The sequence below is a fragment of the Mustela nivalis genome, assembly GCF_964662115.1.
Source record: "Mustela nivalis genome assembly, chromosome: 16".
Lineage (NCBI taxonomy): Eukaryota > Metazoa > Chordata > Mammalia > Carnivora > Mustelidae > Mustela > Mustela nivalis.
In genome coordinates this window covers 4,923,175-4,945,615 of record NC_139035.1, presented here as the reverse complement: position 1 = coordinate 4,945,615, position 22,441 = coordinate 4,923,175, and the positions used below count along the sequence as shown (strand labels likewise).

The window sequence follows — 22,441 nt, the reverse complement described above, 5'->3', positions numbered from 1 at the left end:
ACACAAAATAGGAAGTATCCTGCTGTGATTCTTAGTTTAAACCAGGGGAGGGAGGCTTATTTTGGTACTGGTAATGAGTGTGATAGGGCATATTATCAGGTCCTATTAGAAACTTGGACTTAGTTATTGTGGAAGAATCAGGAGTCAATCAATTATTTGTCTCCTATTTCATTTTCCATGAACATTTCCACAATATTTGGTTTCCCAACTCTACCACTGGGAAATCATACCAACTTTGGCACCAGCCTGCCCTTCTCTGCCAAGGGTATGTTTGGGGCAAGAAGAACATAAATTCTGGGTGATTGGAAGACTCTAAGGTCCGAATGCTATCAGTAGGGGGCTACTGGGTCCCTAAATTCCAAACCAGCTCCTGACACCCAGACAAAATACATTTCAGATTTAGAAACTTCAAATAGAAATTTTATATCCACAGTAACAGCTGAAGAAAATGTGTCATCCCTAAACCTAACCTTAACCCCTAACTTGAATGTTGAAACCTAACCTGATTTTAAAGCCCAAACTGGAACCCTGAATCTTAAACCTGAAATGGAACCCGAAGCCTGGACTCTGAACCTGAGCTCTGGATCCAAGCCCTGAACCATGAACCCAAACCCTAGCATGAACCCAAACCCCAAATTTGACCTTGCACTTTATCCCCTAAGCCCTAAGTCTTCAAACTTAAATCATAAACCTAATGCCCTAACCCTAACCATTCCCTTGTCCCTCACTCTAAATCTTCACCCTGATCCTAGACCCAGATCCAGATCTAGACCTAGACCCAGATCTAGGATCTAGAACTCTGACTGGAACCTGAACTTGCACCCAAATTCAAATCCTTCACCACACTTTGTTTATGCATTCACAACTGATGGATATTTGCAGTTTCTACATTTTGGTTCTTGTGAACATTGTGCGGGCTGGGGCTAGGATTAGGGTCTTGGATCGGGGTCAGGGCTAGGCTTGAGACCAAGTTGAGATCAGAGTGTGGGTCTGCGTCCAGGGTCATGTTCGGTGCCACTTTTTGGGTCAAGGACTGTTGTCATTCCATATTGTTTCCAATTCATTGTTCCTTAGCTACTTTTGGAGGAGCTGGGAGGATATTGGGCTCCATTCAGCTTGAATTTCCAGAATAAAATGACTTCAGCTGGACCTCGAGAGGAAGCAGGTGCTTCTTCCACTGAAAGGTGAGCTGCCCTAGTCCTGCACTGCCCTCCACCACCTGCAGAGGGCACCGGACCCCAAGTCCCGCCCTGAGCCCGGCCTGCGCAGGCGCAGCTGGGACAGGAGCCCGGCCTCTTCAGGACCGGCTGTCGAGGTTTCTGGAGGGCATGGGATCTCTCCCATGTTCCCTGGCGGGACCTGCTGTGGAGACTTTGAGGGATTGTGGGTCCGCTTCCACACCAACAGGAGCCTGGTCTCCTCAGGACCCGCTATTGAGGCTTCCGGGGGATGTGAGGCTGCGTCCACACCAACAGGACCCGCTGTGGAGGACACGGGGTCACATCCACACCAACAGGACCCGCTGTGGAGGACACGGGGTCACATCCACACCGACAGGACCTGCTGTGGAGGACGTGGGGTCGCGTCCACACCGACAGGACCGCTGTGGAGGCGGTGGGGCCGCGTCCACACCGACAGGACCGCTGTGGAGGCGGTGGGAACGCGTCCACACCGACAGGACCGCTGTGGAGGAGGTGGGGCCACGTCCACACCGACAGGACTCCGGCGTTCTCAGGACCCGCCGCGGGAGGAGAAGGTGAGGAGAAGCCGCCGGGGCGGGGACTGGCGAGGGGGTGCGCGCTCTCGGGACCCCACGGAGGAAGCGCGCGCCGTGCGGACACCGGGGTTTCCGTGGCCTCCCGCGGGGCTGGCGCGGGGCTGTGGGGTCCCCCCTCTCTGGGTTAGGACGCCCCCCGCCCCGCGGCTGTGTCCGCGCCCCCGGACTCGGTTCCTGGGGCTCCTCAGACGGTCTGCGGTCCGGGAGCGGCCGCGGGCGTCGGGGCTCGTGCTCCCCCGCCCGGCCCCGCGGGTCCCCCCGCGTCCACACCCGCCGCAGGGCTGGGCCGGAGTCCGGGCGTGCGGAGCGACGGCGGACTGTGGGGACAGCGGGTGTTTCCCGGCGCCGGCGCGTCTCCCTCCGGGTCTGTCGTAAGCGTCGCGCGGCGTCGGACGACAGCTCCGTCCCCTCCCGGGTTCGGGGCTCCTCGTGTCTCGTTCTTGCGGCCGAGGCCGCTCCGAGGTTCTCTGCGACGGTCGCTCCGAGCCCGCGGAGACGCGGACACTGAGGCGACCCGCGGGTTTCGTGAGCTGCGCGCTCGTCGCCTCACGCTCCGGCCCGGGTTCCGGGCGCGGCGCCGCGGGCGCGTCTGGGAGGCGGAGGGCGGCGTCCCGGGAGCGAGCCACGCCCCCCGCCGGCCGCGCCGGGAGCCGGGAGGCGACCGCGACTTCGCGGAGGAGGCGGCAGCCGGGAAGGCGGGTCCCCCGGAGGACGACGGGCCGGGCTCCGGGGGACGGGGGACCCTCGCCGGCGGCGGGGACGGCGACTGCCTGTGGGACGGGAACCTCCGGCTTCCCCTGCGGGGCCCGGACGCAGGCGGCTCTCCCGCGGCGGCGTCTGACGCGGGTCGGGGACGACGGTCGCTCCCGGGACGGACGCTGAGTGGCGGCGCCCCCTCCCCGCACCCCCCGCCCCCGGCCCGCGCCCGGCCGCAGTGCGGAGGCCCCCGCCCGCGCCGGCGCAGTCCGAGCCCGGCTGTGGGGGGCGCGGGACACGGGAACCAACTCCGCCGCTTCCCGCCCCCGAGACCCGGCCCGGTTCAGCCCTCCCGCGCGTCTCTTGCTGGCGTGAGGCCTCGTGCGAGGGCGAGTGGCCGCTCCGGGGTGGGCGAGCGGGAGCTGGGAGGGCCTGTCCTCCATCCCGAGGTCTCCTGTCCTCCTGCGGCTGTGACGGGCTGGGACAGTCCTTTGCTCTGCGGTGACTCCGGAGTGCCGTCACCTTGTCGCCGCAGCGCAAATCTGCTCCGTCCCCGCCCCGGACTCCGCGGCCGTCGGGTCTTTCCCACGTGTGCCGCTTCCCACGCGGTGCTTCGGTGCGTTTGACCCCGACCAGGGACAGCGTCCTGTGGACACAGCCTCACCGGGCTGCGGAGACGGCCACGGGTTCCAGCTTGCAGGGGAGACTCAGGCCCGCTTCAGCTGTGCCCCCGCGCGGCGGCCCCAAACGTCTTTCCGCGTTCTCCGGGCGGCTGCTTCTGGTTGGGGTGAGGGTTAGGCATTAGAGGCTGGGAGTTAAGGTTACGGTTTAGGGTTTAGGATTAGGGTTAGTTTAGGGATAAGGTGGAGGTTAGGCTCAGAGTTTGTGTTCAGGGGATCGATGAAAGTGGGGGTTTTCTGGGATGGGACCAGCTTTGTCTCTGAAAGCTGTGTTCGAAACGGCACAGTTTTCTTCTTTGTTGCGGCCTGAGTCCCCTGGTGTTGCTCAGGTGCCCGAAATCCCTGGGGCTTTACAGGCAGGCCGTCGGGGACCGACCTTTCAGAACCCAACCGACTGTGAGTGTTAGGGCGCAGGGCACGGCCGGACCAAACTGAAGGTACATCAGGGAGGTTCATGGTGGGGGTGGGTTTGAGATCATGGGTCAAGGGGAGTATCAGGGTCCAGATTTGTGTCCAGGTCCTGGTATACATGCAGATTTTTCCTACCCTGAATCCTTTCCAGAGTTCCAGTGGACACGGGTTCCTTCTGGGTGGCAGGCGAGTCCTCTGGTATTGCCCGGGTGTCCCCAACCTATAGAGTGTGGGTGCCAGGCTTCTGGGACAGAACCCTGAAAACCCGACGTAGGGTTAGGGTCTAGGGGAGTATCAGGCATGACCGCCCCTCTGTTTCGATCCTTACTGAGGGCTGAGTTGACAGAGAGTGTAAGGTTGAGTATCATTCTCTGGGTTTGGTCAGTGGGCCACGGAACATGGGGACAGCCTCAGTGGGCATGAAGATTTCTCCAGCACCGAATCCTTTCTGGTGTTCCAAAAGGCAGTTTCCTTCTAAGAGGCAGCCTGAGTCCTCTGATATTGTTCAGGTATCCCCAATTCTTGCCCTTTGGAGAATGGCCCCTGGGAATTGACCTCATGGTACCCAGTGAAGCGTTCGCAGGAACAATCTAAAGGCATCGCAGGAACAACCTAAAGGCACATTGGAGAGTTTTACAGATGCTGAGTTGAGGTGATGGGTCAGAGTGAGTGTCTGACTCTGGTTGGTGTCCAGGGGTTGACTTAGTGTGGGTTCAGCTGGGCATGCAGAGTTCTGTTCATCCTATCTGTAGTTCCAAATGGCACTGTTTCTTTCTGGGGGGCAGTCTGATTCCTCCACTATGGGTCCGGTGTCCCCAATCTGGAGGGCTGTGTGCCAGGCCTCTGGGGACAGAACCCTCTGAATCGAACCTACAGTTAAGGTTATGACCTAGTGGTATGACAGGTCCAGACCTCTAGCGCTCATTCCATCTTTCCCGGAGGCTGAGTGGGTGGCCTGGCTCAGGGTCAGTGTCAAGCTCTGGGTTTGGGTACAGGGGCCCGCTGTATGGGGGGGGGGGGCAGAGGTGGGCATGCAGACTTCTGTTACTCGGAAAGTTTTTGAGAGTTCCAAATGGAGCGGTATCCTTCTGGGGGGCTGGCTGAGATCACTGGTATTCCTCAGGTGCCCCCAATCTTTGGCTCTTTAGATCTAAGCTCTTGAAGACAGACCCCTCAGAAAGCAACCTAGGGTTAGGTTTAGGGACTAGGGGTGTGGCAGGTCCAATCTCCCAGGTTTGATTCGACCTTTGTGGAGGTACATGGCCTTAGCTACTCACTACCCCTGTTGTATGAATTTCCTATTGCTTTGATGACAAATTATGACATACTAGTTGAAAACAATGCACACCTACTGTCTTATAGTTCTGAAGGCCAGAAGTCTGAATTGGGTTTCATTTGGCTAAAATCAAGGTGTCAGCAGGGCTGGATTCCTTCTAGAGTCTCTAGGACAGAATCTGCTCCCTTGAATCTTCCAGCTTTTAGAAACTGCCATCATGCCTTGGCTTAGGCTCCTTCCTCCATCTTCCAAGCCAGCAGCCTCACTCTCTGTCTCTGACTTTCTTGTGTTCTCTTTATAAGAGTCCTTGGGATAACGACCCACTGGAATAATCCAGAACAAGCCCTCCATTTAAAAATCCAAAGTCCTTTTTGTCATGTAAGTTAATATAGTCATAGTTCTAAAGATTAGGAATGGACATCTTGTGGGGGGCTGTTATTCTGCCTTTCACTCTCCTATAACAGAGAATCCAAAGGAGTGGAAAATTCATCAATAGATCTAAAGAGTGATCCTAACAGAGAAGAGAACAACAGTGTGTAGAAAGTAGAAGCAGTCATGATTTGGTTATAGTCCGCAGACTTGGCCTACTTGATGCTGGTTCACAGAAGCTTCCATGGACACACAAAATGCTCTGTGTGTATTTACCGTTCACCATCCCCTTCAACATGACTGAACTGCTCACTGCTGGAGGAAAAACCAGAGCTGGACATAGAGTGGAAAGAAAAGATTTTATTTAGAAAAACTATTTCAGTAGGAGAAAGGCTGACTGCAACAGGACGTGTGGAGATTTATAGCTAAGGTAGTTTTGTTTTACTTCCATTCTGTGCCTTTGTACAGATTGTTTCTTCTCTCCTTTGTATACCACATGCTTTTGCCAGTTCATAGCTACCACGGTGTTCCAGACCTGGCTCAAAGCCAGCTCTTCCTACATGACTTCTCTACTGAGTCCAGGCCACTGTCATCGCTTTTTACCCACACAGATCTGTAATTGCCAGACAATAGAATCATTAATTATCATTGCCAGTCATCAAACTGTTACTGAGTACTTGGTCTGTGAGAGGCTGTACTGTGTCCTGGGAGGTTGGGGAAAGCTTTGCAGGGCAGGTGGGATATAAGCAGGGTCTTGAAGGCTGTGTTTTCTTAAAGACGTGAAATGGAAGGGGAAATAAAATTATGTGTGATATTCCTACTCTTCCTGTTACTGGTAACCTTGAGAAAAACCATTTAATCTCGTTAGGGATCAAGTTCCTCTTATGTAAGATGGGGATAATAAAATCTATGCTTGGATGGTTATGAGAATTAACATGGAAGGCTCAGAGATTGGTTAGAACTCTTTTGGTTACAAGAGATTTTAGGGTAGTTAACCAGGATGCAACATGTAACATTTTCAGTGGTTAGCACATGGCTTCCATTTGGGCTCCCTTCTGCAGGGGAGCACAGTTGAGTGTCTGCTGTCCAAGTTACTACAGATTGCTCAGTAATTCACCGGTTTCCCAAGGAGGAGGAGAACTGAATTGTTTCCACCTCCCCTGTGTACATTTCACTGTTTTAAGTCTGTGCTTTGATTTAGTGTTGCCTTTTCTACCTGGAATGCATAGTCTTTCCAAGCTGAGCCTGGCCAGCTCTCATGGCCCCAGGAAGGGGCAGCAGAGGCATCACACTAGGACATCACCTTGGCCCCTTTTGGCCATCTTGAGTGTCTCAGGTTCCCCTTGTTTCTGGGCATCACTCTCTCATTGCACAATTAACACACTGTGCTACGAAGACCTGCCTCTCTCACAGGACTCCCCAGCCCTGCAAGCCTGGCACATAGTGCTCACTTAGCACATAGCTACTAAACCAGTGAGTGGACTTCCTTTATTCTCGCCCAGTCCTAACTTTTTTCCCTTTGGGCACCATCATTTCTTCTCTATCTTTCTGCATTGTTTATGGTATATTCATTACAAGACCACTTCCTGTTCTGACCATCACTGTTGTATACACCCCTCCCCCCCATTTGAAAATGAATGACGTTAGCTCACATCTACTGACCACTTGCTATTTGCCTGGCACCCTTTCAGGCACTTTACATGGATAACCTACTTTACACATTCTTTGTTATCTAATTTTTTTTTTAACTTTTTTTTTTCTTTTGTCAGAGAGAGTGAGCACAGGCAGACAGAGTGGCAGGCAGAGGAAGAAGCAGGCTTCCTGCTGAGCAAGGAGCCTGATGTGGGACTCGATCCCAGGACGCTGGGATCATGACCTGAGCCGAAGGCAGCTGCTCAACCAACTGAGCCACCCAGGCGTCCCTTTGTTATCTAATTTTTGTGCCAGAGATTAACCTTGACCTTGTGGAGGTAACCATCTTGCTATAGTCCGATCACAGTGCAGTAAATGCTGTAGTAAGACAAGCGGGCTGGATGTACTATCACTGAAATGTTGGAAGATATGAGTAGGAGCAGGAGCCACAAAAAGCTAAGCTTAGGATGCCTCCCTGTGAATGACACTACAGTTTGTTTCCTCTTTGTGTTTGCGTTTAAATGACTATATTATGTTTCAGGTAATGTAAGCCAGAAATGGGTGGATGGATGGATTGTTGTATTTCAATTTCAGTTTACAGAGGTAGCCTTGAAAGAGTTATGGAAATGCGAGTAACAACATGAAAAACATGAGGGAGGTTTTCACTGTTTTTTTCAAAAGAGGTATGTTAGCAAGGAAGGTAGATTTGGGAACATTAGTCATGAGAATTCACCTTTCAGTGAATCCTTCTTTGCGGGGAAGGAAAGCTTTTCTGGTAAGCTGGGAATGGTGATGGGTTATTTTACCAGGAGATGGAAGCAGCTGGCAGATGAAGATAACTCCCTGGACAATAAGGGGCAATATAAAATGGAAGAGATGGGGTTCAGTGAGTCTAGGATTCCTCTGTGACCCGGCTTACCAGGTGTTAGCTTTGTTCAAGTTTCTTATTTTCCTAAAAGGTTCAGTTTTCTTATCCATAAAAATAGGATTGGGTTGCCAGTTTTACCAAGTGAAAATACAGGATGCCTAGTTAAATTTGAATTTCAGATATCCAATAATTTTTTTAGTATGAAAATGTTCCATGAAATATTTGTGTCCCATGCAATAAGTATGTCTTTAGTATGGGACATAGTTATACTAAAACATTATTCATTGTTTATTGGATTCAAGTTTATTCTTTGAGTTCCTGAACTCAGTTCCAACATGTATATTGGGGTAATCTTCACACCTTTAAGGAATTCTTTGGACACCAGTTGGGTATCCTACCATTCATAAACGGAAATGAGAAAGAACACAGGCAAACATCCAAGTGAAAGAGGTAGATAGGACAAGGCAGGGGGAAAAGGCACGAGCTTCCAATGCCCTCTCTAGGCATGCTGTTTCTCAGCACCTCTGTGTGTTCATGGACCTGGAGGTTCTCCAAACCCAGTCCTTTTGGGGAAGCTCCATTTAAACGGACTCAGCAGGGTTTTTGCTAAAACTGGGTTTTACAAGGAAATTTACAGATGGGCCTAGGGGAAGGTTTAAGAGCCTGACTAAAGTTTGGTCAAGCAAAGACTCATTGTCAGTATCATTTTAAAAATTATATTTAGTTTATGTTAGTTAAGTTGATCTGTTTGTGGTTTTAGATATTTATTTTCTTTGTTTTGTTTTCAAACAGAGGGCAAGTATATTTAGCTTTATCTTATGGAAATTATGTGGTGGTTAAAGGGCAGGCGGGCTCTTCCGGCAAGGAAAAAGACATGTAGTGCCACCTGGTGGCCGTGGCTTCTTACTGCAATGCTCCCAAGAACAGCCCTCGAAGAACGTCAGCATTTGAACTCGCCAGATTCTGAGGGCACTAAGAATGTGTTATGACAGCAAGAGACACGAACAACAGTACTCCTACCCCCACTCCTCCTTTTCCCAAGGCTTGAGGTTGAGAAGTAGCAGCTTGCCAAGGGCCGCAGCGTAGTGAAAATGCTGAAGTCTATACCCATCCCCTTTATACTGTGGGTTTCCAAGCCTGAAGTGAAAAGCCAGAGAAGGAAGCTTTGTATCGAGCAGAGTACTGATTATTACATCGGACTGGTCTTTTAAAGGCCACGACAAAGGGCCTCTTTATTTCATGGCTAAAAGTGGCTAAAAAATCCTTGGCGTTGCTCAGCATTCACCCAAAGGGCAGGCAAAGTGCAAATCCAGATGGTGGCATTGAAGGGACAAAGAAAAAAGAAAAAATCATGGGTTTCACTTGCATCCTGTTGTGTGTAGCTCATTCAATATACATGTTTCAAATGCATAAATGTGAAAGGAAAAAAGTGCATAAATGTGAGGGAAAAAATCAGCAGGAAAGGAAGCACAGTGATTCTGCCAAAGAGCAGACAAAGTGAATCACGTTTAGATTCTGGCTTCTCATCTCACTCATGAACAAACCAAGTTTATAATCAGGGAAGGCAGGAGCCCAGGGTAAATTTGTCAGGAGAGTCTGCTCTAGGATTCATAGTAAATCTATTTTTTTTTAAAAAGATTTTATTTATTTATTTGAGAGAGAGAGAGAGAGAACACACCAAGGAGCGTCAAAGGGACAGGGAAAGCTGAGTTGGGAGCCCTATACAGCACTTGATTCCAGGACTCTTGGGATCGCAATCTGAGCTGAAGGTAGATGCTTAACCGACTGAGCAACCAGGTGCCCCAATAAATCTATTTTTTTTTTTAATCTGAAAAAAATTCTCAAGTCTATTATAGCCAGGACACACACAAGTAGAGTCTAGTCCTGGTCTACTGACCCCGACCCAACCATGGTTAGAAGAGCTATTTCTTTTTGATCTCTCTTCCTCTCTTCATGGGTCTTTTGCAGGTTCTGCATGCAGGTGTGGAGGCTGGTTCCATCAGTTCCTTTTCCCAGATTTCACCCTCCTATTTTTCCTAAGCACCCTCTGTCTTCTGCCTCTCTTCCCCCAAATAATGCCTAACCTTTGCACACGGCCTGGCTGGCAGCCCGTATTCACACCCAGCAGCTCAGTGAGTCTTTTCTGCCTCCAGGAGCCATTCTATCTCCATTTGCCTGGGAGGGTCCCAAGCACTTGGGCTGACATGCCCGAGGCCATCACACACCTGGAAGTGGCAGGGCCAGAGTGAGGCCAAGTCTGGGCCTCTCTCCATTACATTTACTGCGCTAGCGTCTCTGCTGTCTTTTTCTGGCTTTCCGTTTTGGACTATGACCATTTTTTTTTTTAACTTTTTTTTGGGTGTGAAAGTTTTCAAGACGCCCACGAGTGGAAAATGTACTCCCCCCAGCCAAATCGAACTCCGCCAGATTCCTTACAGCTGTGTGCCGTTGAAATGAGTAATGAAAGCACCTTCTGCTGCTGGTGGAACTTTCCCATCGGGCACCGCTACAGCTGCTCACCAGGACCCCACCCCGCGTATTTACATACTGGATGTCACCCCAAAAGCCCCCGACCAGGGGATTTCCGGGATGTAATAAGAACATTGCTCTGGGCCTTGGAAGGTGTACTGTCTGAGCACTTGTCCTGCAGGAAGGTGGGGGGGAGCATTTCGGACCCCTCCCCTCCATCACCAGACTCCTCCTAGGGAGATGCCCAATTTAGTCACAGGCCCCTCCATGGCAGGACCCCGCCGCCTGCCTGCCAAGCACGGAGGTGCTGGGAATACGAGTGGGAGGAATTCGGGGCCCCTGGACACCCGGAGCTTGGTGCCTGGCTAAGGCACGAGACCCAAATGCCCTGATAAGTTCAATCCATAACATGGGTAGACAAGGGGCATTCTGGGAGCTCATTGAGGGGCGCCTAACTTAGGGGAGGCTTCCTGGGGTTTATCATGACTGGACTGTCTTGAACATTTTTTTTAAAGTCTTTTTTTTTTTCTCTTAAAAATAAGAAAATCGGGGCGCCTGGGTGGCTCAGTGGGTTAAGCTTCTGCTTTCGGCTCAGGTCATGATCCCAGAGTCCTGGGATTGAGCCCCGCATCAGGCTTCTGCTCAGCAGGGAGCCTGTTTCCCCCTCTCTCTCTCTGCCTGCCTCTTTGCCTACTTGTGATCTCTGTCTGTCAAATAAATAAATAAATAAAATCTTTAAAGAAAAATCTAGTTACAAAGGTAATGCATCCTATTGGGAATATTTAAACTTCATAGAAATATATTCCTTTAGAAAAGATTTAGGGAATGAAGAAGAAGAAAAAAGAAAACTTTAGTAAGTAGGACTTCTACTCAGTGCTGTGGCTTTCTCCCTGAAAAGTTGTGTGTGTGTGAGTGTGTGCAGGTGTGCATGTGTAAGAAGGTGCAGTCATGCCCTAAAGAGAGAGGCAGAGACTCTAGGGAAGGCCTTGTTTCTGTGGCCACAACCAGCCTGGCTGAGAAGTCAGCCAGCCACTTACTGGGGACCACCTGCTCTGAGACTCTGGTTTTTGTGACTTGAATTTCCGGGTTTGGGTCCTGGCTCTTCCTGTCCTATAACTTCAGAGCCTCGTCTCTGTGCACTCTCCAAATGGTATATCAGGGTGTATTTGTTTTTTTTCAAGATTTTATTTATTTATTTGACAGAGAGAGACACAGCGAGAGAGGGAACACAAGCAGGGGGAGTGGGAGAGGGAAAAACAGGCTTCCCACCAAGCAGGGAGTCTGATGAGGGACTTGATCCCAAGACCCGGGGATCATGACCTGAGCAGATGCTTAACGACCGAGCCACCCAAGTGCCCCTCTGAGTGTATTTCTATGTGAAATGGATTTGTCCCTAAAAAGAATGAAGAGATGGTTTCCGATGTCAATACTTAACCTGCCACAATGTCAGTAAGAGCTCGAATTTACTGAGGACTTTCTGCGCTGAGAGCTTTATTCCTTCATAACATTAATGCTCACAACAAACTTCTGAAACAGGTGTCATCACTCCCATTTTATGGGTGAAGCAAGTCAGGCTATTCCTTGCTCAAACTGCATGGCTAAGTGTTGGCAGAGCCTGGCCTCAAACCCAGGTCTGTGTGATTCCCGAGGCTATGCTTACGGACATGGTCCTCCCTTGCCTTCTTTCTCGAGCATATGCGGCCACAGAAGTATTTTTAATTACATGATCCTTCTCTCTTAGCGTTATTATTACCATTCTGTGGATCACAATGTGGGAAATGGTGCCCCAGGAAAACACTTTGCCCCACCAGTAAAGCAGAGATAATAACACAGGGTTGGAGCACGTGGGGGGCTCATTGGTTGGGCTTCAGCCTTCAGCTCCAGATGTGACCTCAGGGTCCTGGGATTCAGCCCCGCATCGGGCTCTCTGCTCAGCGGGAGCCTGCTTCCCCCTCTTTCTGTGCTTGCTGCTCTGCCTACTTGTGATCTCTCTCTCTCTCTCTGTCAAATAAATAAATAAAACCTTTTAAAAAGGTAGCACAATCTCTGTGCCTGGATGATTAAAAGATATTTCACAAAATTGGCACTGAGGGTACTTACCTCCCACCAGCGACTTGCATGTCTTAAAAAGAACATTTGTAATGTCATTGAAGAAACGAAGCCGTGTTTTGGCTGGAATGACAATGGAGATGATGGATTCTAGGTACAGAGAAACCCCCCACCCCTGCCCAGGAGGCCAAGGCTCTGCACACTAAAGCTGGGCTCAGCCGGCAAGGGAGGCCGGCTGGAGAAGAGGGGTCAGAGCTTGACGAACGTTTGTTCAACGAGGGCGTTCTTGTCCGCAGTCCAGAAGCAGCTGAAGAGTCAAGACCTACACAGAGGACTCAGAATGATGAGAGTCCGGGAGAGTATGTCAGTCACGGACTCAGCCGGAGCTTGGCCAAGCTCTAGTGGGTGGATCTGGCTCCTCCAGCCCCTGGCTTTGGGGCTGACCTTTGGACAGTCACACATGTTCTCCCCACTTCTGTTTATGTCTGACTATGTCCGTGTAGTTTTGTCCAGTGCTTTGCAAGCTTGCATTTCTAGGATTTCATACTTTCTCTCCTTATTGAGACTGGAGAGCACAAAGGTTTTACTTAGACCTTGCGCAATGGTATTAACCTCTTCTACTATAGGGGAAATACCCGTTATTGACTGAATTGTGCCCCCCCCCCCCATTCATATATTGGAGACGTGACCCCCAATGTGACTCTTTCGGAGATTGGGCCTCTAAGGAGGCAGGTAAGGTTGAATGAGCTCCTAAGGGCGGAGCTGTAATCTGATAGGACTGGTGTCCTTCTAAGAAGAGGAAGAGACTCCACAGAGGGAAGGCCATAAAAACACAGCAGGTAGGACCCGGCTGGAAGCCAGGAAGGAGAGGCTCACCAGAAACTCAAGTTCACAGCACCTTGATCTTGGACTTCTTGCTTCCAGAATTGTGAGAAAATAAATTTCTCTTGTTTAAGCCACCCCGTGGCAAGGAGCATAAACTACGTCTGGTTGACTGAGACTGAAAAGGAGCTATGAAAAGGATACTGAATCCAGTCAGGAAGACGGGAGGTGCAATGTGGGGTCTCGGTAGACACCTGTGTAGAAGGGTGTGCGAGGACCACAGAGCCACACACAGGACCACAGGACACTGGCCGCTGCCGCCTGACGCTCTGACACCTCCAGGACTGGACTGAACGAGCAAGGTGGTGGGCCATCTCGCAGAATGAATGTGCCTGTGGTCCCCGTACCCCATAGTTCAGGAGCAGGGCTATCTCCTTGGCAGAGCCTACATTACCCATCTGCTACATTCTAGCTGTGAGGAAGCCTGGAAAACCGAGCATTTGGCATTTGCAGCACTGCCAGTGTTCCCATCGAGACCCACAAGGTGGGGGAGCTCTCCCAAACGAAACAGAGAGATTCAAAATGCCAGATGGCCAACAGGCATGAAAAGCTGCTCCACGGATAAGGAATCTTACAGAGCCCCAAATAGAGAGTGTAGCTCCGCTCATAGGACCAAGAACCAGAAACTGGAAAGCCAGGAGCGGGGTTGCTCCGCCAGTGTCTCTCTGCAGTCTTTCTTTCTCTCTGTCTTCCTGAGGACTAGGTTTCCTGATTCATGGTGAGAGCCGCTTCCTTCCTGACTGGGGGATCCGTCGTCTGCCTCCTCTTCCAGAAATACTTCCTCATTCCCTTCTCAGGGTCCCTTCTCTGTCCATTTATGCTCTAGAAAGGAAACACTTGACCCAGGTCCACGCCAATCATTGTAATTCCTTGGCCACAGTGACTGATCCAGGGATAGATATATGACCTAAGAAGGCTGGTACTTAAAAAAATTGAACTATAGGGGCGCCTGGGTGGCTTAGTGGCTTAAAGCCTCTGCCTTCGGCTCAGGTCATGATCCCAGTGTCCTGAGATCGAGTCCCCCATTGGGCTCTCTGCTCAGCAGGGAGCCTGCTTCCTCCCCTCTCTCTCTCTGCCTGCCTCTCTGCCTACTTGTGATCTGTCAAATAAATAAAAAATTAATTAATTAATTAATTAATAAAATCTTTAAAAAAATTTGAACTATAACTGGGATGCCTGGGTGGCTTGGTTAGCTAAGTGTCTGCCTTTGGCTCAGGTCATGAACCCAGGGTCCTGGGATTGAGCCTCATGGCTGGCTCCCCCTGCTAATGGGGAGCCTGCTTCTCCTTCTCCCTCTGCAGCTCTCCCTGCTTATGCTTGCTCTCTCTCTCTGTGTGTCAAATAAATAAATAAAATCTTTTAAAAAATTGAACTTTAACTTACATGTAAGATGCATGAATTTTAAATGTATGGCTCAATGAATTTTCCATATTTATACACCTGTGGAAGGATCACTCATCTGACTTTCATTACCATAGATAGAAATCTTACCTTTTTTCGACAGCCATTTAGATGAACTCATACACTATGGATCTGGCTTTTCTGCTCAATGTTATGTCTGTGAAATTCATCCAAGTCATTTTATATAGTCTTGGTTTATTCATTTTCACACTACATGGTATTCTATTTTATAGATTTTAGCATAATTTATCCATTTTACCGTTGAGGGACGTCTGGGCTATTTCTGGTTTGGCACTATTAAATAATGTTGGTATGTACTTTACTGTGTATGTTTTGGCAGATATAAGCAGTCATTTCTTTGGGTGTAGATCAAGAGTGGAATTTCTAGGTCATAGAAAAAATACATAATTTTAGGAAGTATTACCAGATAGTTTCCCAGGTGATTGTACCAATTTACACATTTGCCAGCAGTATAGGAGACTTACCGTTGGTTCACATGCTTGCCTATACTTATTGTTGGCCTTATATGTTGTGGCCATTTTGACTGGACATCACAGTATCACATTGTAGTTTTAACTTGTATTCCCATGATAACTAATGGCACTGAACACTTTCCTATGTATACTGGCCATTTGGATATCCTGTTTGGTCAAGTGGCTGTTTAAGCTTTTTGCCCATTTCTGAAAAACACTGGTTGTTAGTCTCTTTTTTTTTTTTTTTAATTGACTTATAGCAATTCTTTATGTATCCTCAATGCATGGATCTTCTGACACATGCCTGGTATTTGCTTGATAACATATATTGCAAATGTGTTCACCTACCCCCTGCTTTGCATTTTCAGCTTCTTAATGATGTACTTCTAGGGACATAAGGTCAATGTATTAGTATTTTCCAAGGTTATTGCTTCTTAACTTGTTCTGTTTAAGATATTCTTATGGAGTTTATATACTACAGGATTTTGGAAATTACTTGAAAACACTTTCTTATATTCTGGATTCAGAAACCAGGGTGAGGATATGGTAAATCATTTTCTTGTCATCATAACTGGGGTAAAACCACTGGTAAACAAGAACCGCAGCTAAAACTCGGGTCTCCTGGATTGAGCTCCCACCTTCTACCTGTAGTCTGTCAAAGAAGGACCTGAAGGTGGTGATGAATGTCATCACTTTCAGTTTGGGCCTACAGTAGACTGAGGTAGGTGGAGGTTTTCCTCTCTTGTTTTGACCCTGGGCAAATAGAAAGTGAGATCCTCTCTGGTCTTTAGGACCCACACAAGTCAGAGGGCCAAAGTAGATCAGTGTCAACAGGCAGAATTCAGAGGGACTTCCCCGAGGTCCTTCCTGTCAAAGAAAGAAACATTAGAGATCTTTGTGAAGAGAAAAACAGCTCAAGGACTATACCAGCCTGGGTGATGTCCCCCTGGTGGGGCTGCTATGCCTTGGTTTTCAGGACAGTGGGCTCCGTCCCACTGTGGCCAGTCCTGGGAATCTGGGATTGAACTGTGGATGCTTCAAGCAAATCCGAGGCGAAGGCCCAGTTCCAAGGAGCAGCAGAGTCTTCTCATTGGCAGCCAGAGGGAAGTGATGGACATTTGGATGTCTTGGTATTCACTGATGAGCAGATTAGCGACCTGGTCATGACTCCACGAGGCCTTTTCTGACCTTCTCTCCCTGTCTCTGATTCTCACCACCTGACTGTAACACCCAGCACCAGTTGGGGTCACTTAGACATGCTTGTGACTGTCAAAGTGTCACTGGGGTCTCTATACCAACAATAGACACATTTTGAATGTCCCCTCACATGATTAGAGGAAGACAGCACATTTCAGAGTGGTCCCTGAAATCACATGTGTGGACTGGTGTCAGGCTGTGTAATAATTACCCTTGTGGGTCTTGGCTTGGGCCCAGGAACCTGGCATCTTTTTGAGCCATCCAGGTGAATATGATAAACAGATGATTCTGGAAATCATTTTGGTACTTAGCGTTTGGGCTCAGACTGGGCTTTCAATTCTGCCTCTGCTTTACCCCTTAACAATTGTACTTTCTTGGCCACAGATAGCCTCTTGTGCCCTCAGTTTTCTTGTCTGCAAAATGGGGCAATATGTACCTCATGATGTGGTTACACAGAGAGAACGAGGTAAGTCAAGTCTGGAAGGCTGAAGCCCAAGGCTTGTCCCTCAGTGAGTCACAATCGCATGTGCTGCTGTCATGACTATTATCAGTCCAGAGGCCTCTTCCCCACCCTCCACCCTCCCCCATTCTCAGGGTTCCTTTTTATGCCCTAACGGCATGTTCACATTGCTTAGTTATATAAAACCAACTGCCCACACTACATTTTATTTAATACAAAAAGAACAAAGAACGCTGTATTATTTTGTTCTTACTGGTGAGCAAAGAGGAGAGAGAAAGTGGCATTGTTCGCCACCTTCGTCCCCTAACTTGTAAGGACCAGAGCTGTGGTCTCAACCCAGGACTGGAGGTTCCACGGCCAAGAAGGGTGTCGTGGAGACGAGCGCGCACGCGGGGGACGAGGCACCGTGCGCGCACACCCCGCGCACACCCCGCGCACACCCCGCTCTCGGCCTCACGGCCAGGCTTTGAGCGCGTCACTGCAGGAAGCGCAATTCCTCCTGCGCTCAGTCTTCACAGATCAAGTCCTTCCCGCAAAGGGGAAACGAACAGATGAAGCGAAGGTTCGTCCTTAACGCCTGGCTGACCAGGCGAGGCCAGAGAGCAGTTGGAAATGCTAGGTGGCCGCCCTGGATTTGAACCCACATTTCTTTTCTTTTCTGATTTTATTTATCCATTTGAGAGAGAGCGAGAGAGCGAGCTTGGGGGGAGGGCAGGGAGAGGGTCAGAGGGAGAAGCAGACTCCGCGCGGATCTGGGAGCCCGATGCGGGACTCGATCCTGTGACTCCGGGATCATGGCCTGAGCCGAAGGCAGCTGCTCAACCAACTGAGCCACCCGGATGCCCCTTGACCCCACATTCCAACCAGGTCCCAAGGGTGCCGTCTGAGAAGCGGTCAGAGGAGGCAGGACCACCGTGTGGGTCGAGGGGTCCAAGTGCGCGCACGGGCCGCGTTTCCCGACCGCGGGCGCCGGGGTTTCCGGGCGGGAGCGACGCGGCTGGGGCGGGGGACGCTCGGCTCGGGGGCGCGTCCCTGTCGCGCGCGGGCCACGGCCGGTGCGTTCCCGCCTCCGTCCCCGCGAGTCCGGCCGCGGCGTTGTCCGCACCGCGGCGCGGGGCCTCCGGAGCCGGGCTCCTGACCGCGCGGCGTCCCTGGAGTCTCCGCCGCGACCAGGTCCCCTTCCAGGGGACACGGCTGAAGGCGCGACCCTTCCCTCGCGCGGTCGAGGAAGGCGGGAACCAGGCGGTGGGAGAACCCGCGCGGCCGCGGCGGCGGGTGCAGATGGCGGCGCGGCTGGCGAGCGCGGGGGCGGGTCCCGCCGTGTTCGCTCGTCGTCGTCGTCGTCGTCGTCGTCGTCGTCGTCGTCGCCGCGGACTGTTGCGGCTTCCGCGGGCCTCTCGGAATTTCTTTGACCTGCAGATTTCCGCTGTGGATCCGCGGGGGTGACCTGCAGCTCCCACGAAGTTGCCATGTCTAGCGTTTATGGTGGTTTGTGGGATTCTTTTTTAAGATTCAGGACTATTTTTAAAATTAGAATTAAAATCTTAATTTTTAATATTTATTTTATTTATTACTGTTATTATTTTAAATTTGATTTTATTTTTCAGTGTTCCAAGATTCATTGTCGATGTACCACACCCAGTGCTCCATGCGATACGTGTCCTCCTTAATTATGATTTTTAATTTTAATTAACTTTAATTTTTTAAATTTAAATTTAAATTTTATTGAAGTATAACATGCATAGGGAAAAGAGCACAAAGCTTTAGCATAGACCTTGAGGGAATGCATAAGGATGACCCCTCATGCACCCAGCGCCTTGGTCAGGAAACAATGCTAAAACTGCAGAAGCTCCTCGCTGCTCACAGTCACTACTTCCTCTTTCTCCTCCCACCCGGGGGGACCAGAGTCCTCTCTTTTCCAACCATACATTCGCTTTGCATGCGGAAACCATATTTTTATGTCAGAAAAAAATACTTCGTTTAAGACCTGTTATAAACCTCTAGAAGCCCATGTTCTTCAGGAAACAGACCACTTGGGTTACAAGTTCTGTAGTCCTTGGCTTTACTCTTAAAAGTTGGATTTTCAATTTAATTTTATCTTCTTATATTGCAATAATTTCAAACAGAAAACTTGCAAGAATAGAATAATAATTTTTTCTCTGGAATCAATTGAGGGGAATTTGCTGGCACTGATGCTCTGTCCCCACACCCCTCCTGCCAATATTTTGGTGTATAGTTCTTCCACACAGGGCATCCTTCTACATAATGATAATAGAACCATCAAAATCAGCAAGATAACACGGCTACGTTATTACCACTTGCTGTGAAGACATCATTCAAGTTTCGCCAAGTCTGGGATCACCTAAAGCATTTACTTGCTGTGTCTCCTTAGTCTTCTTCAAAGTGGACATTCCTCACTCTTCTCTTGACTTTCAGAACCTTCACACTTTATAAAATTACAGGGCAATTATTTTGTGATGTGTACTTCAATTTGAGTTTATTGGGTATTTCTTCATAATTAGATGTAGGTAACCCTTTTTTATTTTAGGCAGGAGGATCACAGACGTGATAGTCTTCTCATTGCCTCCAATAGGTGGTGCCCAATATTAATTTGTCTTATTAAAGGTAATACTTTGATCACTTGACTAAGAGTATCTATTAGGTTCCTTTTGTAAAAGTATTCTTTCCCCCTTTTTACTTAGTATTTTGTGGAAAGTATTTTGAGACCAATTAAATATCGCATCAAACATTCACCATTAGTCTTAGCATCCACTGATTTTTTTTTTATCTAAGTATAATGAACATGGTGTTATATTAGTTTCAGGTGTACAATGTAATGATTTAATAATTTTATACATTAGTCAGTGCTTATCGTAACTGTACTCTTACTCCCCTTCATCTGTTTTACCCAGCCTCCCATCAAGCCTGCCCTCTGGCAACCACCAGATTTAAAGGTCTGCTGGGGTTTTTTGTTGTTGTTGTTTGTTTCTTTTTTCCTTTGTTTTGTTTCTTAAATTCCATATATGAATGTAATTATATAGTATTTGTTTATCTCTTACTGACTTAATTTGCTTAGTTTTATACCGTCTAGATCCATCCATGTTGTTGTAAATGGCAAGATTTCATTCTTTTTTTATATGGCTAATATATATATATATATATATATGTATATATACATATATGCATATCTTGCCATAGATATATATCTCACATTTTTATCCATTCATCTATGGATGGACATTTAGGTTGTTTATATCCTGGCTATTTTAGATAATGTTGAAAGAAACATAGGGGGCCATGTAGCTTTTCGAATTAGTGTTTTCATTTTGTTTGGGTAAATACCTAGGAGGGGATTTACTGGGTCATATGGTAATTCTATTTTTAGGGTTTTTTTTTTTAAATTAACATATAATGTGTTATTTGCCTCAGGAGTACAGGTCGGTGTACAGTGTCTCTGTATTTGCTTCAGGGGTACAGTCTTATACAATTCACAGCACTCACCATAGCGCATACCCTCCCTGATGCCCATCATCCAGCCACCCGCTTCCTACGCCTCCACCCCCCAGTAACCCTCAGTTTGTTTCCTGAGATTAAGAGTCTCTTATGGTTTGTCTCCCTCCCTGGTACCATCTTGTTTAATTTTTTCCCTCCCTACCCTTCATGATCCCCCCACCCTGCTTCTCAAATTCCTCATATCAGAGAGATCAGATGATAATTGTTTTTCTATGACTGACTTATTTCACTAAGCATAATACCCTCTAGTTATATCCACATTGTTGCAGATGGCAAGATTTCAGGTTTTTTTGATGGCTGATGTATATATATATATATATATACACATATATATATAAATGTATATATATATATATATATACACATATATATATAAATATATATATATATATATATACACATCATCTTTATCCATTCATCTGTTGATGGACATCTAGGTTCTTTCCATAGTTTGGCTATTGTGAGTGTTCCTGCTATAAACATCTGGTGCACATGCCCCTTCAGATCACCACATTTATATGTTTCGGGTAAATACCCAGTAGTGTGATTGCTGAGTGGTAGGGTAGCTCTATTTTCAACTTTTTGAGGAACGTCCATGCTGTTTTCCAGAGTGGCTGCACCAGCTTGCATCCCTACCAACAGTGTAGGAGGGTTCCCCTTTCTCCACATCCTCACCAACATCTGTTGTTTCCTGACTGGTTAATTTTAGCCATTCTGACTGGTATGAGGTGGTATCTCACCGTGGTTTTAATTTGTATCTCCCTGATGCCGAGGGATGTTGAGCACTTTTTCATGTGCCTGTTGGCCATTTGGATGTCTTCTTTGCTGAAATGTCTCTTCATGTCTTCTGCCCATTTCTTGATGGGATTATTTGTTCTTTGGATGTGGAGGTTGGTAAGTTCTTTATAGATTTTGGATCCCAGCCCTTTATCTGATATGTCATTTGCAAATATCTTCTCCCATTCTGTCAGTTGTCTTTTGGTTTTGTTGAGTGTTTCCTTTGCTGTGCAAAAGCTTTTGATCTTGATGAAGTCCCAATAGCTCATTTTTGCCTTTGCTTCCCTTGTCTTTGGTGATGTTTCTAGGAAGAAGTTGCTGGGGCTGAGGTCAAAGAGGTCACAGCCTGTGTTCTCCTCAAGGATTTTGATGTATTCCTGTCTCACACTGAGGTCTTTCATTCATATTGAGTCTATTTCTATGTGTGGTGTAAGGAAATGGTCCAGTTTCATTCTTCTGCTTATGGCTATCCAATTTTTCCAACACCATTTGTTGAAGAGACTGTCTTTTTTCCACTGGACATTGTTTCCTGCTTTGTCAAAGATAAGTTGACCATAGAGTTGAGGGTCCATTGAGGGTCCATTTCTGGGCTCTCTATTCTGTTCCATTGATCTATGTGTCTGTTTTTGTGCCAGTACCATACTGTCTTGATGATGACAGCTTTGTAATAGAGCTAGAAGTCTGCAATTCTGATGCCACCAACTTTTGTTTTCTTTTTCAACATTCCTCTGGCTATTTGAGGTCTTTTCTGGTTCCATATAAATTTTAGGATTATTTGTTCCATTTCTTTGAAAAAAATGGATAGTGTTTTGATAGGGATTGCATTAAACGTGTAGATTGCTCTATGGAGCATAGACATTTTCACAATATTTGTTCTTCCAATCCATGAGCATGGAACGTTTTTCCATTTCTTTGTGTCTCCCTTAATTTCTTTCATGAGTACTTTGTAGTTTTCTGCGTACAGATTCTTTGCCTCTTTGGTTAGGTTTATTCCTAGGTATCTTATGGTTTGGGGTGCAATTGTAAATGGGATTGACTCCTTAATTTCTCTTTCTTCTGTCTTGTTGTTGGTGTAGAGAAATGCAACTGATTTCTATGCATTGATTTTTATATCCTGACACTCAACTGAATTCCTGTGTAAGTTCTAGCAGTTTTGGAGAGGATTCCTTGGCTTTTCCACATAAAGTATCATATCATCTGCATAGAGTGAGAGTTTGACTTCTTTGCCAATTTGAGTGCCTTTAATTTCCTTTTGTTGTCTGATTGCTGAGGCTAGGACTTCTAGTACTATGTTGAATAGCAGTGATGATAGTGGACAGCCCTGTCGTGTTCCTGACCTTAGGGGAAAAGCTCTCATTTTTTTCCCATTGAGAATGATATTCTCTGTGTGGGTTTTTCATAGATGGGTTTGATGATATTGAGGTATGTATCCTCTATGCCTACATTGTGAAGAGTTTTGATCAAGAAAGGATGCTGTACTTTGTCAAAAAGCTTTTTCACATCTATTGAGA

The 22,441-nt window shown here is 47.9% G+C and overlaps 1 long non-coding RNA gene across 1 annotated transcript in view; it reads left to right on the top strand.

Moving 5' to 3' along the window:
• The first annotated feature begins 883 nt into the window (after nucleotides 1–883).
• Nucleotides 884–22,441, top strand: part of LOC309849854 — a 112,668-nt gene continuing 91,110 nt past the window's right edge. The window contains exon 1 of the long non-coding RNA XR_014303953.1: nucleotides 884–1,756. This is a non-coding gene — a long non-coding RNA (uncharacterized lncRNA). The remainder of the gene's footprint in view (nucleotides 1,757–22,441) is intronic.